Source organism: Ursus arctos, unplaced genomic scaffold (genome assembly GCF_023065955.2).
Source record: "Ursus arctos isolate Adak ecotype North America unplaced genomic scaffold, UrsArc2.0 scaffold_18, whole genome shotgun sequence".
Classification (NCBI taxonomy): domain Eukaryota; kingdom Metazoa; phylum Chordata; class Mammalia; order Carnivora; family Ursidae; genus Ursus; species Ursus arctos.
In genome coordinates this window covers 36,324,639-36,340,429 of record NW_026622852.1, presented here as the reverse complement: position 1 = coordinate 36,340,429, position 15,791 = coordinate 36,324,639, and positions in this window count along the sequence as shown.

Sequence of the window (15,791 nt, the reverse complement as noted above, 5' to 3'; positions counted from 1 at the left end):
TGATCAGAACCCAGGTCTCCCTGGCTCCTATCCCCAGGCTCTTTCTGCCACATCACAACTGCCTCCCAGAAAAAGTAAAGCTAATTTCATTTGGAGGATTATCTGCTCCTCACCTCCTTGGAATGTGCTTATTTTTTAATCTAAACAGGGGATATGTTTGGTGCACAGGAAGCTACATGGGCAAAACTGACCTAACCCTTCCCTCTTGCTAATAGAAACAAGTAATCTTATCTGTCATTCTATTAAAAATACATCACATTCCTCTATGATCCAGTTTGGAGAATGACTCAAGAAAGGACAATCTGTTTCTGCATCATAACACCCCCTCCCCCCCGCCAGCCTCTATAAAATCATCAAGAGTAAATAAGCCATTGCTTTTCCTCTCAAATATTTTATTCACCGATTCCAAAGCACTTTCTACATGTGATCAATTAGAAATAAGACTTGGCAGCCCTCTTGACAGTCCGGCCCCTTGGAGGTAAGCCTGAGAAAGTCTCTGTTGCTGAAGAGCACATCCTCTGAAGCCCCCCTTCAATGGAGAACACAGCCCGGATGGTGCAGTTAGCTGAAAGGAGTGGCCTGTTGGCATGTTGTGCTGTGAGCCCACGTTCTCAGTCTCGTCCCATGGGAAACACTCCCTCTTCGCCATCTTCCAGACTGCTCTGCCAACATTCTCCTGATGCTCCCAATATCTAAAGATAATCCCCTTTCCCCTAAACGGGATCTCAACCTAAAATAGATCTGGGTATGTGCCACAGGGCATGAACAGATGACTCAGAGGGCCATTTCAGATCTCGGAGGCAGGAAAGACTCTTCAGACCACAGGGGCACAGTCTGGAAGGTAGCTAGTACCCAAGGAACAAATGAGTGACAGCTGGAAAGAAGTTCCAAAGAACGTGTCACCTGAAGGCTCCTTTGCACGAGGCAGACGGCTGAGGCCTAAGTACCCCACAGTTATGTCACTGTAGGACCTCATTCCAGCCTGACTTCTTCAGGTCCTCAACCTCAGCCTGCACACGAGGCCATAAATGGACCATAAATTAAACAGACAAGACCCAGGGGTCCCCTAACCTAGGAATAGGAGGCAAATGGACAGATTCTTTTAAAACTTTATTTAAATTCAATTAATTAACATATAATGCATTATTGGTTTCAGAGGTAGAGGTCAGTGATTATATAACACCCAGTGCTCATTACATCACATGCCCTCCTTAATGTCCATCACCCAGTTACCCCATCCCTCAAATGGACAGATTTTTAATGTGTGGATGTGAGTCATCAGGGATGTCAGAAGGGAAATGAGTCTCTCCTAGAAAATGTGTTGATTTGGCACATTTTCTGCATTCGGGTTTTGTTTTGTTGCTGTTTTATGTTTCTCCTTTTTTCATTCATATCATCTGACTTTGGTTTGTATTCAATTCTTTGTGTCCAACAGTAGGGCAATGGTTATGTTAGTCCTAGCACGTCCTTAGAATGGACTAGCATGCTCCATTAAAATGATCCGGCAAACGATAATAAGTAAGAGCCACATTTACTGACGTTTACTGCATGCTGTTCCTGCACTCGGCATTTTACATACATTTTTTTTTCATCGAGTTCCCACAATAACCCTGTGAGATAGGCACTATCATTCCCCCTCATTTTCAGACTGAGAAAGCTAAGGCAAAGGGAACCAGAATCACAAAACCGTTGAGCAGTGAGGCTGGGATTTAAACCTGATTCTACTGAGTCCCATGCTTTTTGTTTTGTTTTGTTTTTAAGATTTTATTTATTTATTTGTCAGAGAGAGAGAGAGATTGCACAAGCAAGGGGAGCTGCAGGCAGAGGGAGAAGCAGGCTCCCCGCTGAGCAAGGAGCCCAATGCAGGCCTCCATCCCAGTAGCCTGGGATCATGACCTGAGCCGATCCATGACCTGAGCCGAGGCAGACGCGTAACCAACTGAGCCGCCCAGGCATCCTGACTTTCAAGTTGATTGAGCCATATATTATTTGACACACAAAGAAGAATGTTCTGAAGTTAATGAGACCAGGAAACACTATATAGTAGGATCCAACTTGGTAAAATAGATTCACGTTTATGTGTTTTGGGGTATATTTCCATTGAGAAAACTCTAGAAGGACCACTCCAACATCAATTCCTTGGAGCAGCCTTCCCAGACCATAAGAAAGCCATCCCACCCTGCCCGTTATTCTTTGTCTCGTTCTCATGCTAGAACTCTCCTCACGGCACTTACTTGAGATGTAACACATGCCGCGCCCATTTATTTTCTAGCTCCCCTCTAGAATGAAGGGTAGGACAATTTCTAGTAAAATGCCTGCCATGTTGCTGGTACTCAAATATTTGTTGACTTGAGGAAGTGTACCAAACCCTTCATGTTGGTGTTTTTTTCCCGCTCACTGTGAAACAGGAACAATTTAGATTCTCTTTTCTTTTTAAGTAGTCTCCACACCCAGTGTGGGGCTTGAACTCATGACCCTGAGATCAGGAGTCCCATGTTCTACCAACTGAGCAAGCCAGGCGCCCCACAACAATTTAGGTTCTCGAGACTTAAACGGATTAGGCTTTTTTTTTTTAATGTTTTATTTAAATCCTCTGAGTAAAAAAAAAAAAAAAAAAATCATTCCGCTTAAAGATCAAGAAGCTAAAATGGTCTTCTTCAAAATGTAAAAAGTTGATCTCCCCCATAGTGAAAGGTTCTTTCAATTGCAGGAGGCCATTGGAAATCTCCTTAGATAAACTTGCTTTGAGTCAAAAGAGACTCATTAATGTTTTAACTGCTAATCCATTTAGTGTCCTATTCACCTAGATGGCTTTTCTGAGCACCCCCCTGGTGGCTTTAGAAAGATAAGCCTTCCAGTCACCAGGCTCAATAGGGCAAAAGCAAAGGACAATTGACGGCAGATGAAGGGACTGACTCAGTTTTTGAGATGAATGGATAGCCGCCTATCTGGCCAATGTGAAAATGAAAGGAACACTTGGAATGAACAGATACCAGTTGGTTATGTGTTGTCCCAATTATAAGCTCTCCTTTCTCCTCTAAAAAGGATTAGGCCTCCTGTGAATGGGAATCTTGTCTTCAAGTCCTATGGCCTTGACCTTCCTTTGTACTGTCCTACTCGTTTAAGCCGTGTGTGGTGGTTGTTGGAGATTTTGTGTTCTCGGCCATGTCCTTCTGAAAGGCGAGTCTTGCCCCATCAGCAGCCCCATAAACCATCTCAAAGTCAAAAGCAAAGCATCCCTGCATTCCATGCTGAGGAGGGGGCTGCGCTGGCCAGCTTCCTTCTCCCTTCCCCAAACAGACCCAAGCTCCTATATAAAATTCATAAATTCTTGGCAGGAAAGAAATCCTCCCATTGGAAGGAACAGATGTTCTACGAGTAACTTTTGCCATTATACTCTGTTCTTCCTAATATCGTAGTTTTAAAGTGTGGGGGGATGTTAACTTTTTTTTTAAATGTCAACATGTTCTGGGCAGCTTTTCCATCTCCATCTGTGGCATACACACCACCAATCCTCCCGCCGCCCCTTTTTAAATTTCCAGAGACGAGTTGGGAATTGGAAAGATATTTAAAAAGTTGAAAGCGGAAAATTCACTTGAATAAGTATGCTAAGGTATAACCTAATGCAGAAAGTAGTATGATGTTTCCCTCCCAGTTGTAAATCTCCGAAACTTTCTTTTTCTTGTTCTCTTAGAACTTGAAGGGGTCTAGGAGACTTTTAACAAGGTAATTATGACCAATTAACGTTCAGGGGTTATTACTGGTAACAGAGTTCCATGGGAGTGACCTATTCATTAAATTCCCTTTCTAAAGAAAGCCTCACTCCGGCTTCAAATTCAAGAGGCTACTAGGCCATTTTCACTTCGTTATCACCTCGTTAAACTGCCCACCTTAAATGCCAGGGTCCCAGGTGACCACGGGGAAGGGTCAATGTCAGTGGATGATGCCTCCTAACTCTCCTGGGAATAACTTAAGAAAGTGTGACCTCACCTTGGCTGGTCCCAGGTGGGGTCTCCTCCCTAGGGACAGCGATGCCCTCTCGCAGGGATTTTTAGTGAGGCCCAGGGCGTCTGCTGGCTGTGGCCCAACCCAAACATTCCCGACCGCGTCTGGATTCAAAAGCAGAATTCGGTGAGAGGGCTGCGTGGGGTGTGGATTCCATAGCACAGAAGGAGAGGAGGTGACAGCATGGGCGGGATGGGGTGGAGAAGCAGACGACAGACATTCAAATGCTCGGGGGATCCTCACGGAGTCCCGGCCCTTTGGCCAGGTTCCCCCTCCTCCGCCCTGTGGGAGCCAGAGGAATCTAGATCCCCAAATGCCCCGCAGGGCCCAGTGCCAGGAGCGACACGTCCACCCCGGAAGACCCTGTCCCGTGCCCAAGTGGAGGCGTGAGCGGGAGCGCACGCTGGGCGGGGCGCGGGGACACCCACGTGTGGCGGGGCGCGGGGACACCCACGTGTGGCGCTGGCCGGCGCTCGGGGTCCGAGGCTGGCGGGGGCGGGGTGGGGGCGCGAAGGGCGCACGGGAGCGCCACGGCCCCGGGGCGCCTGGAGCTGGAGGCGGGCGCAGAGGCGAGCGCGGTCTCTAGTGCCCCCCGCCGGACGGCCGGGCGCAGGACGGCTCCGGGCCGCCGCTCCCCGCGCCGCGCCTCTGCGGGGGAGACCCGCGCCCCTCTGCCTCTGCGGAGGCTGACCCAGTGTTAAGAAATTAAGTCAAGTCCAAGTGGATTCTTGTTCTGGCTTTGTCACTTACTGGCTTCCTGCTCGCGGGAACTCGGAAATGCTGCCTCCCTTTGGCTAATGTGACTAACAACCCGGACAAAATGAATGACATGGAGACCGTGCACTCAAGTACCTGGGTATATAGTAAGTACTCAGTAAATGGCCAGCGGCATCTTCATCAATCATCATCAGTCATCATCACCATCATCATCGTCAGCAGCAGCAGCAGCAGCTGGCTAGGCCTTGCATGCGGGTCTCACCGAAGTCGGCTCTTCTATGGTGGGTTTGGGCGAGGACAGGGAGGCGGAGAGGAGTTTCTCCTCTGACGTGGAGAAGGAACCTGAGAACCCAGCTGGGATCCAGCCTTCCTGTGCCACTAACTCCACTCATAACCGTGGACTCAACGTCCCCTCTTTGAACCTAATATCCTCATTGCAAAATAGGAATAACCATACCCAACTCACAGAGTTGCTGTGAGATAAGACAGACAGAACTCCGGGCACGCCGTGCATGAACCTCGCTTCTAGCTGGCAGCCAGCAGGCACCAGAAACCTGTCCCCATAGCACATGCTAGGTACAGCGCGAAACTCTTGTCCCCTATACACAGGTAGTCAACACAGCCAGGTTCTCTTCTCTTACAACATAGAGTAGGCGCCTGGTGCAAGCTCCCCGCCCCCAGTCAGTCAGGATGCCATTTCCTGAGTACTTACTATGTACCTGTCTGACCAGCCAGCTTGGGCTGCAGGAGGCTTTAACTGCTGGGGTCCCTCTACTTCATCGCCCCTGGAAACCCCCTTCCAGAGACGCCTCATATCCTTTCTGGAAATGAGTAGTGTGAGAAATAAGAATGCACACTCCTGACCATGGAGTAATAGAATACACAGTCAGAGGTCCTGGCCGTCAAGGACGGCCCTGCCAGCTCCTGGCTGTCTTTATTCTGCCACCTCCCTGAGCCTCAGTTACCTCGTCTTTAAAAACTGAGGTAACAACACCTTCTGGAATGGACCAGTGTGAGAATGAACAGATATGTGTGTATGATGTGTATAATAGGCGTTCGGCAACTACTGATTTATCATTATTTGTTTCAAGCATCAGGCAGGTGCCCAATGAATATTCGTTGCATTGAACTGGGCTTCCCTCTTTGCAGAACTCTGTACCTGGAAAATCTTCCCTTCAGGTGTCCTCCCTGTCTTCCACTTTGTCAAATGTCATGCCCTGTGACCTGCCTTTTCCACCTGCTTTCTAGAGTTTGGTGCCTTGCGTATCAGAAGAGTGATGGATCTTTCCAGAGTTCAAAGCCTGGTATGGCCTCTCTCAAGCCTGTTCTGAAACCTATTGTGTCCCATTTTCCAAATGGGAAAAAAAAAAAAAACCACAGCGTCCAATCTTTACAGGGGTCTTGGCAGTCTCATTGCGCTATTGTGCCTGTTGTATCATTTATCTTTAGCAGAGTTCATTTTCCAGAGGGACCCCACGGCGGCAGAGGGACTGACACAGCGCTCATTTCCACAACACAGAGCTACCTCTTGGTCCTGCTGAATTTCTGTGCTGCTCTCCTGGACTATGATGTAGATGCTCACTGGCCCTCTGAGCAAGCATTCTTAGAGGCTCTTTAGAAATGATTGGCCAAGGGGCGCCTGGGTGGCTCAGTCAGTAGAGCATGTAACCTTGATCTTAGGGTTGTGAGTTCAAGCCCCACATTGAGTGTGGAGCCTACTTTAAAAAGAAATAGAAATGATAGGACATGAACTTTACTAATACATAGCACTGAGCAAATTAGAGTTTTCCCATATTGTGACAAGGTGTGTGAAAGCTGTTACTTTACCAAAACTATTCATTATGGGGCCCTTTGTTTAAAGGCTGTCCTGGTGGCTTGGGGACAGTGTCTTTGGCTCCCTGACTCATAGGAAGCAAAAATAAGTTACTATCAGGTGATGGTCACATTTAGAAGCCAAACTAAAAATGAGAAGGTCTGTCATCCTTGAGAGGAGGGCAGTTGGCTGCCCTTTCAAACTAGGAAGTGCCAGGCTGCTCAAAATTTAAGCTTTTCTTCATGTCATGCATTTAAAAAAAAAAAATTACGGTGTGGCAATTTCTGTGCTGGGCGACACACTAAGGGATATTGCGTGGTTTCTGTCAGCTAGTGTTTCAATCTGGGAGGAGAGATGCATCTAGAAAGTGATCAAGCAGTCACCTCTCTGCAAAGCGGGGATAATCCCGGCAACCCCTTGATGGGGGCTTGTGAGGTCAGGCCACGGAGGGCATGGGTGAAAAGCAGTTGTGGAGGGCCCACCGCCAGGCAGGCGCTCACATCGTCTTCTTAGCCTCATTTTCAGGCCGAGAAGTGGAGGCTCTGAAAGCATGGGAGATTTGCTGGTTCGCAGTGCAGTCAAGGTTCAGATTCAGGGATCCAATTTTGCATGTCTTCTCCCAGGCTGGGCCAAGTCACTGCCCCTTTTGGATAGCCTTGTCTCTGACTGGTCTCTGTGTACCATGGGAATTAAAGTTTGCCCCGGTGTATACTAGCTCCTTGGCTTATTAGGTTTCTAAACCATGTCCAGTGCCACCCCATCCTCTCCTGCGTTTCAGTTTTCCCTCGAGTTCTATTGGAAGAGCAGTATGCCTTCTGGTCTGTTTTTATGCTAGAAGTTGAATGAAACAATTTCCCTCACGGGCTCCCAAAAGGATTGATTTTATTTGGCAAACAAATACATCCGGTATCTCAAGCTCTTTGGGGACAAAACACATTTTGTTGTTGTTGTTGTTGTTTCTTATTCTGTTTTATTGAGATACAATTGTGTACCACAAACTGCATATATTTAAAGTATAAAATTTGTTGAGTTTGGACATATGCATACATCCATGATTCCATCACCACAGTCAAGGTAATAAATATATCCATCATCTTCAAAAGTTTCCTTGTGCTCCTTTGTGCATGTGTGTGTGTGTGTGTGTGTGTGTCTGTGTGTGTGTGTAGTGTTGTTGTGACAAGAATAGTTAACATGAGATCTACACTGTTCACAATTTTGAAGCGCACAACAGTGTATTGTTAACTGTGGGCACTGTGCTATAGAGCCAATCTCTAGAACTTATTCATCTTGCATAACTGAAACTTTATACCCATCGAGCAAGACCTCCCCATTTCCTCCTCTCCCAGCCCTTGGCAACCACCCCTCTATGTTCTGCTTCTATGTTTAACTAATTTAGATACTCCCACTTATATGATACAAGTGAAATCATGCAGTATTCATTCCTTCTGCGACTGGCTTATTTCACTTAGGATGATGTCCTCCAAATTCATCCGTATTGTCACAATTGTTAGAATTTCCTTCTTTCTTTTAAGGCTGAATAATATCCCATTGTATGCATATAACACATTTTCTTTGATAGACATTGGGTTGTTTCCATATCTTGGCTTTTGGGAATAGTGCTGCAATGAACACGGGAGGGTGGGTACCTCATAGAGATCCTGATTTCAAATATTTTAGACCATTTGGTAGTTCTATTTTTAAATTTTTTGTGGAACCTGGTTTCCATAATGGCTGCACCATTTTACATTCCTATCAACAGTACACAAGGGTTTCAATTTCTCCACATCCTTGCCAACACTTGTTATCTTTTGTTTTGTTGAGTTTAGTTTTGTTTTTGGTAATAACCATCCTAACAGGTGTGAGGCGATATCTCCTTGTGATTTTCACTCTATTTCTCCAATGATTAGTGATGTTGAGCACCTTTTCATATACCCAGGGAACATATATATATTTTTGGAGAAATGTCTATTCCAGCCCTTTGCCCATGTTAAAAATTGGGCTATTTGGTTTCTTTACTATTGAGTTGTATGAACTCTGTGCGTGTTTTGGATATTAACCTCTTATCAGATAAAAGGTTTGCAAACATTTTCTCCTTTTTCACTCTGTTGATCGTTTCCTTTACTGTGGAGAAACTTTTTATGATGGAGTCATGATGAAATCTCATGTGTCTATTTTATTGCCTGAGCTTGGTCATATATAGGAAATCAGTGCCAAGACCAATGTCAAGAAGCTTTTCTTCTACATTTTCTTCTAGAAATTTATAGTTGCAGGTCTTATGTCCAAGTCTTTAATCCATTTTGAGTTAGTTTTTGTGCATGTTGTAACACTGGGGACTTGTTTCATACTTTTGCATGTGGATATCCAATTTTCCAAACATCATCTGTTTGGAAAGAAGTGGTCCTTTCTACATTGTGTATTGTTGGCACCCTTACTGAAGACCAGTTAACTGTATACGTATGGATTTATTTCTGGGCTCTTTATTCCATTGTATTGGTTTCTATGTCTGCCTTAATGCCAGTACCATGCTGTTTTAATTACTATAGCTTTGCAACAGTTTTTAAAATCAGAAAGTGTGATGACTCCAGCTTTGTTCTTTTTTCTCAAGGTCACCTTGGCTATTCTGGGTCTTTTGTGGCTCCGTACGAATTTTAGGAATTTTTTTCTATTTCTGTAAAAAAACAAAACAAACAACAACAACAACAAGAGCCATCTGCCATTGGGACTTTATGGCAGTTTGAATCTGTAGATGACTTTGAGCAGTATGGACATTTTAACAATATTAAATCTTTCAGTCCATTAACATGGGATATCATTTCATTTACTTTTGTTTTCTTTGATTTCTTTCATTAATGTTTCATAGTTTTCAGTGTATAAGTCTTTCACCTCTTTGGGTAAGTTAGCTTCTAAATATTTTTTTCTTTTTGATGCTATTATAAATGGAATTGTTTTAATTTTTTTCAAATAGTTTATTGTTTCTGTACAGAACACAATTAATTTCTATATGTTGATTTTGTATCTTGCAACTTTACTGAATTCATATATTAGTTCTAACAGCTTTTTGGTGGAATTTTTAGGGACTTCTACTTATAAGATCATGTCATCTGCAAACAGATATTTGACTTCTTCCTTTCAGATTTGGATGCTTTTTATTCCTTTTATTTGCCTCATAGCTCTGGCTAGGACTTCCAGTACGCTCTTGAATAGAAATGATAAGAGTGGGCATCCTTGTCTTGCTCCTGATCTTAGAAGAAAAGTTTTTAGTTTTTCACTGTTGAGTATGATGTTAGCTATAGTCTTGCCACATATGGCCTTTATTATGTCAAGGTGCATTCCTTCTATACCTAGTTTGTTAATTTTTTTTTTAATCATGAGTGTGGAATTTTGTTAAATGCTTCTGCATTTATGGAGATAAATTTATACTTTTTACCTCTCATTCTGCTAATGTGGTGTATCTCATTTATTGATCTGCATATACTGAACAATTCTTGCACCCTGCTTAAGCATCATGAATGACCCTTTGAATAAGCTGTTGAATTTGGTTTGCTAGTATTTTGCTGTGGATTTTTGCATCTCTGTTTATCAGGAATATTGGCCTATAAATTTCTTTTCTTGTAGTGCCCTTCACAGGCTCTGGTTACTGGGTAATGCTTGTAAGATGAGTTTGGAAGTGTCCCCTCCTTTTCAATGTTTTGGAAATGTTTGAGAAGGATGGCGTTAATTCTTCTTTAAATATTTTGTAGAATTCACCAGTGAAGCTATTTGGTCCTGAGCTTTTCTTTGTTAGGGGATTTTTGATTACTGCTTCAATCTCCTTACTTGGTGTTGATCTTGTTCAGATTTTCAATTTCTTCCTGATTCATTCTTGGTAGATTGTATGTTTCTAGGAGTTTATCCATTTCTTCAAGGTTATCCAATTTGTTGGCATATAGTTGTTCATAGTAGTCTCTTATGGTCCTTTACATTTCTGTGTCATCCCTTGTAATATCTTTTTTTATTTCTACTTTTTTTATTTGAGTTTCTCTTTTTTCTTATTCTAGCTAAAAGTTTGTCAATTTGTTTATCTTTTCAGAAAACCAACTCTTAGATTCATTGATCTTTTCTGTTGTTTTTCTACTCTCTATTTCCTGTATTTCTAACTCTATTATTATTTCCTTACTGCTGATCATTTGGGACCTTATTTGTTCTTCTTTTTCTAGTTCCTTGAACCGTAAAGTTAGGTTGTTTATTTGAGATCATTCTTCTTTCTTAATGTAGGCATTTATTGCTATAAACTTCCCTCTTAGTACTGATTTTGCTGCATCCCATAAGTTTGTGTATGTTGTGTTTTCATTTGTATTTATCTCAAGGTAATTTTTTATTTCCCTTTTGATTTCTTCTTTGATCCGTTGGTTGTTAGGTGTATATTGTTTGATTTCCACATATTTTTTAATTTTCCCATTTTCATCCTGTAATTAATTTCTAGTTTCATATCATTATGGTTGGAAAAGATGATTTCAATCTCCCTAAATTTTTAAGACTTTTGTGGCCTAACATGTGATCTATCCTAGAGAATGATACATGTGCACTTGAGAAGAACGTGTATTGTGCTGCTGATGGGTAGAATGTTCTGTACATGTCTTATATCACTCTTTTTTTTAAAGGTTTTATTTATTTATTTGACAGAGAGAGAGCACAAGCAGGGGGAGTGACAGGTAGAGGGAGAGGGATATGGGGCTCCATCCTTGGACCCTAGGATCATGACCTGAGCAGAAGGCAGATGCTTAACTGACTGAGACAGCCAGATACCTCTGTCTAATATCACTCTTAACAAACAAATATATGGGTATATAAAGGGTATATAGACTCAAAAATATTCTCACAGGAAAATATTAATAAAGAAACTAATATAAATTGAAGGTCTTTTTTAAAAAATATTTTATTTATTTATTAGAAGAGAGAGAGAGAGGACAAGCAGGGGAGGGGCAGAGGGAGAAGCAGACTCTCGGCTGAGCAGGGAGCCCGACAAGGGACCCCATTATCATGACCTGAGCTAAAAACTGATGTTTAACTGACTGAATCACCCAGGTGCCCCATAAATTGAAGGTCTTTTATCATTTCGTTCTCACAAGTCCTTCGATAGAAGGTATTATCTCTATCCTAGAACTCAGGGACCTGAGGCTTAGGTAGCAGAGCAAGCCTGAGATTCTAATCTCTGCTATGGATCTCTGCTCTATGTGGGGGTTCTAAGCAAAGATGGACCCCAATGTTGCCTGGTGACCCACAGCATGAGACTTCTGGGGGTGGGACCTGTGTTCTGCTGTTCTGCCTGCAGACCTAAACCAGTCCCTCGCTGGTGCCAAGGCTCAGTTTCTACTTCCCTATCCTCTGGTTACTAATGCCATGAATAGAGGAGACAAAGGATGGAAAATTTAACGGCATTACTACTCTTACTTCTATTTGTTTTTTACAGTTGTGTTTGGCATTGCAGAAGCTCAAACATAAGAGCGTTATGTATCATTACCTTGGTTCCTTACTCTATCAGGATCCAGAACAGTGCCTGGCTTGTAAGAGACGCTTACTAAGTATTTGGAAGGAGAGGGGGAATGACTAAGGACACCAATATGGGAGAATCAGGTGTCTCAGCACGTTCTCACTTTGATTGAACTCAGCCCTCTTGCCAGTGTGCCCCAGCCAAGCCCACCTCAAGAAAGCTAGTTTTCCCTAATATTGGCCCCAGCTGCTGACTGTTGCTGCTGGTGGCAGCTAGTACATGAAGAGCTGACATGTTAAAGGTGAGATAATCTGCAAACTTCAGGACTTGGGAGCAGTAGTAACCGCTGTCTACAGGAAGTAGCATTCTTTGAAAAAGATTTTTTTTTTCTTTATTTGAGAGAGAGAGAGAGAGCACATGTTCGAGAGCAGAAGCAGGGGAAGGGGCAGAGAGAGAAGCAGACTCGCCGCTGAGCAGGGGGCTGAAGCTGGGCTCCATCCCGGGACCCAGGGATCATGACCTGAGTCAAAGGCAGATGCTTAACCAACCGAGCCACCCAGGGGACCCAGGAAGTAGCATTTACATCAGCAGGTGGCTTTCGAGTGTATCCAGGTAACATACCTGTCCCGACTTTCTTTATAAAACACCGTGGTTCTGAAATCCCTAAATATATCATTTTATGCTTGCTCACACATCAGCTGCCTGCTTGGGTAGCAGAATTTTAAAAATGGCAGGCTCAGTCTCCACTCAGTCAGGGTGTGGAGCTCGCTAAGGGGGAGGGGGAGATTAAAATCTCCACTCTGTCAGAATAGCCATGTAGAACAACTCTGACCCTTATGTTCATCCTTTTTCAGATGGGCAGGTGGAGGGACAAAAGGAAACAACCAATGGGAAGTGTCTGTAAACACCTGGCTGTTAAGAATATGAATTCTGGAACCTACCTCACCTTCTCCAACTCCTCCAAGACCCAGACCCCCAAAGGCCCCTGGTGCTCACTCCCTTCGTCCTGGAACTGCAGTTAAAGAACCTGGACACCAGAAGCCTAGAATCAAGTGCTGAGGTACCTACTTTCTAAGGGCGGGAACTGGGTTAGGTTACTTAACCTGGCTAAGCCTCAATTACATCACCTGTAAAATGGAGACGACAATAGGGCTTGTTAACAGTAAGATTGTTGCTAAGAATTAAATGGGATAATGCATACAAAGTGTTTAACATTGTGTCTGCCTCATAGTAAGCATGCCGTAAGTGTTGCCTATTTTTCTCAGTATTATTACCAACTGGGTCAGATTTCTTGGGTGTTGGCAAAAGGAATGCAAGCTGAGGTTCAGTCACTAATGCTGAGAATGCCATCTCTTAGAAGAGCTCTTAGGAGTGAAGCTTTTCAGGCCCCAGATATTTGGTGGTTTCTGGCTTTGGCTCCTCCCCCATTTGCTCCGTGCCCTTAGGGTCTAAGACATCCCCCTCCCCCCATCTTTAGGCTCTAGTCTTCCCCTCCCCTCACTGGTCATTTGAAAGAACTGGTCTAGAACTCTAACGGCGCTGAGTATGCTCTTTGCTGCACTTTGAAGGATCACATCCAAAAATTCATTTTTCTTCTATCCAATTCCAATTCCTTACCCTGAAAGCAGAAGAGAATCCAAATTAATTTTACTCACCATGGCTTCAAGTTGTGCCGCCCAGGGACCAAATCTGGTACCTTGAGAGAAGACGCCATACAGCCAAAACCTCTTACAAATAGGTTGACACAACTTGGAATATGGACGGTACAGAAGACAAAAGTCCTGCATCCGTGCAAATACAGGAAGTCAATCACTGAAGTTGAATGGAGTTGAGTGTCCTTAGCCTAGTAATTATGTGCTGATGTGCTCAGGGGTACAAAGCCATCATGCATGGAACTTACTCTGAAATAGAGTCAACTCAACAATAGGTGAATCTGGGTAAAGGGTAAGTGAGGTGATTTGTACTGTTTGATGGTTTTTTTTTTTCCTGCAACTTTCTGTAAGTTGGAAATGATTTCCAAATAAAAATTAAAAAAAAATAAAAACCCAGTAAAGGACAAGAAACCCCTGACTGTTTTGTTAATCCTTTCCCAGCTAACACGAGTGCTATAAAGCAAACAGATGAGGTCCTGGCGTAAAGGTTTGCAAGCAAATACTCCATTATAAAATCCTGACTTTCCAGGAGTATGCAAATCCTCTTCAAGTCAATCACCCGATGGGCTTTTATGCAGGGTCTTCTAATTCTGCTACTGATAGTTGCCAGGTATGATTGAATTAACTCCCTAGGCTCACACACTAAATGGCTTGCTCAAGGTCACACATCCAGCATGTGCTGGATCCTGGCTTTGGGTCTGGAGACATCTGTCTTCAAACCCCCGTGCCATGGCCCCCACTTCCCCACCATGTGCCACCGTGGGCCCTACCTTTCGGGAATTTACTAAGTTTCCAGGGGACAGTATGTAGCTACATAAAAAGAGACCAGATCTTGCATATAAATCATATATGGGATCACTACAGAAGGATTAAAACGGAGCGCATTTCACAGAGCAGGCTTTGTGAGCTTTTAGCAGCAATGCTGCAGACTGTATCTGGGAAGGAAACCCCTCGATGGTTCATAAGCGATGTGTTTCAAAACCATATACACACGAGGAAAGAAATATGTTGGCATGTGTTACCACATTTACCATTTGGTGTCTTATCTTCCCAAACACGGTTACATTGCTACATCATTGTTTTGCCTGCTCCTTCGTTTCCAGCAACCTCTCTGGGCATCTTCATGACCCATACAAGTGTTGGCTGACAATTGATTCCAAGTTCCCCTTTCCTGGGAATTCGGACCTCCTCCGGACAGATGATGGATGGGCCATCTTAATCCTGTTTGGCTCAGAAAGGACTATCCGGCTAAAGAGAAGGTGGAGCTGATTTCTAGAGACTGTGACAGAAATGACACTGTCCATTCAGGTCCCCTCACTGGAAGCTTTTATTTATTTATATTTATTAATTATGATTATGATTATTTTACCAGAAGCTTTTAAACAGGATCATCCACACTTCGTAAGAATCAATCTCTGGCACAAAAGCAAATGAAAAGACTTCTAAGGAAGAGCTTATGGGCAAATTCTCTGATCCTCAGTTTCCTCCTCATAAGTTGGGGTTAATAATACGGACATGGCCAGTTCCCTGCAAAGACTCCGTGAGGTAATGGATATGGAAGGAGCCGCACCGGAATACAGCAGGCACCTGGCAGTAGGACCTGTAGTAAGAGTAATAAGAGTTCTAGCAATGACAACCTTTTCTTGCACACTTACTCTTTGCCAGGTACTGTGCAGAGCATCCGACACACCCTGTTAGGGAGATGCTATGGAAAAGCATGGCTGAATGTGGCTTCTAGAGTTAGCCTGGGTCTCAGCACTGGATCTGTCACTTATTAGCTACAATCTGGAGAAAAGAAGTCAACCCACCTCTACCTCGATTTCCTGTTTGTAAAATGGGGAGCAGCAGGACTGGGTACGCCATGTAAAGTACTTAGTACAGTGTCAGGTGCCCTGCAGGAGTGGAGTAGCAAATACCTACTGTGAGCTCATGTGATTACCCCAGCAACCCTTAGAGATCAGGACTGTCACTACTTTCATTCATAGATGAGAGAGCTGATGGCCTGGAGCGTCACGGCTAGAGAACTCCAATCCAACCTCAACACTGGCCAACTCCAAATTCCCTGCGTGTTCTTGACCAGCTCACCTGCCCCTGGCATTGCGGAACGCAGCGCCCATCATCATCACATTCAGTG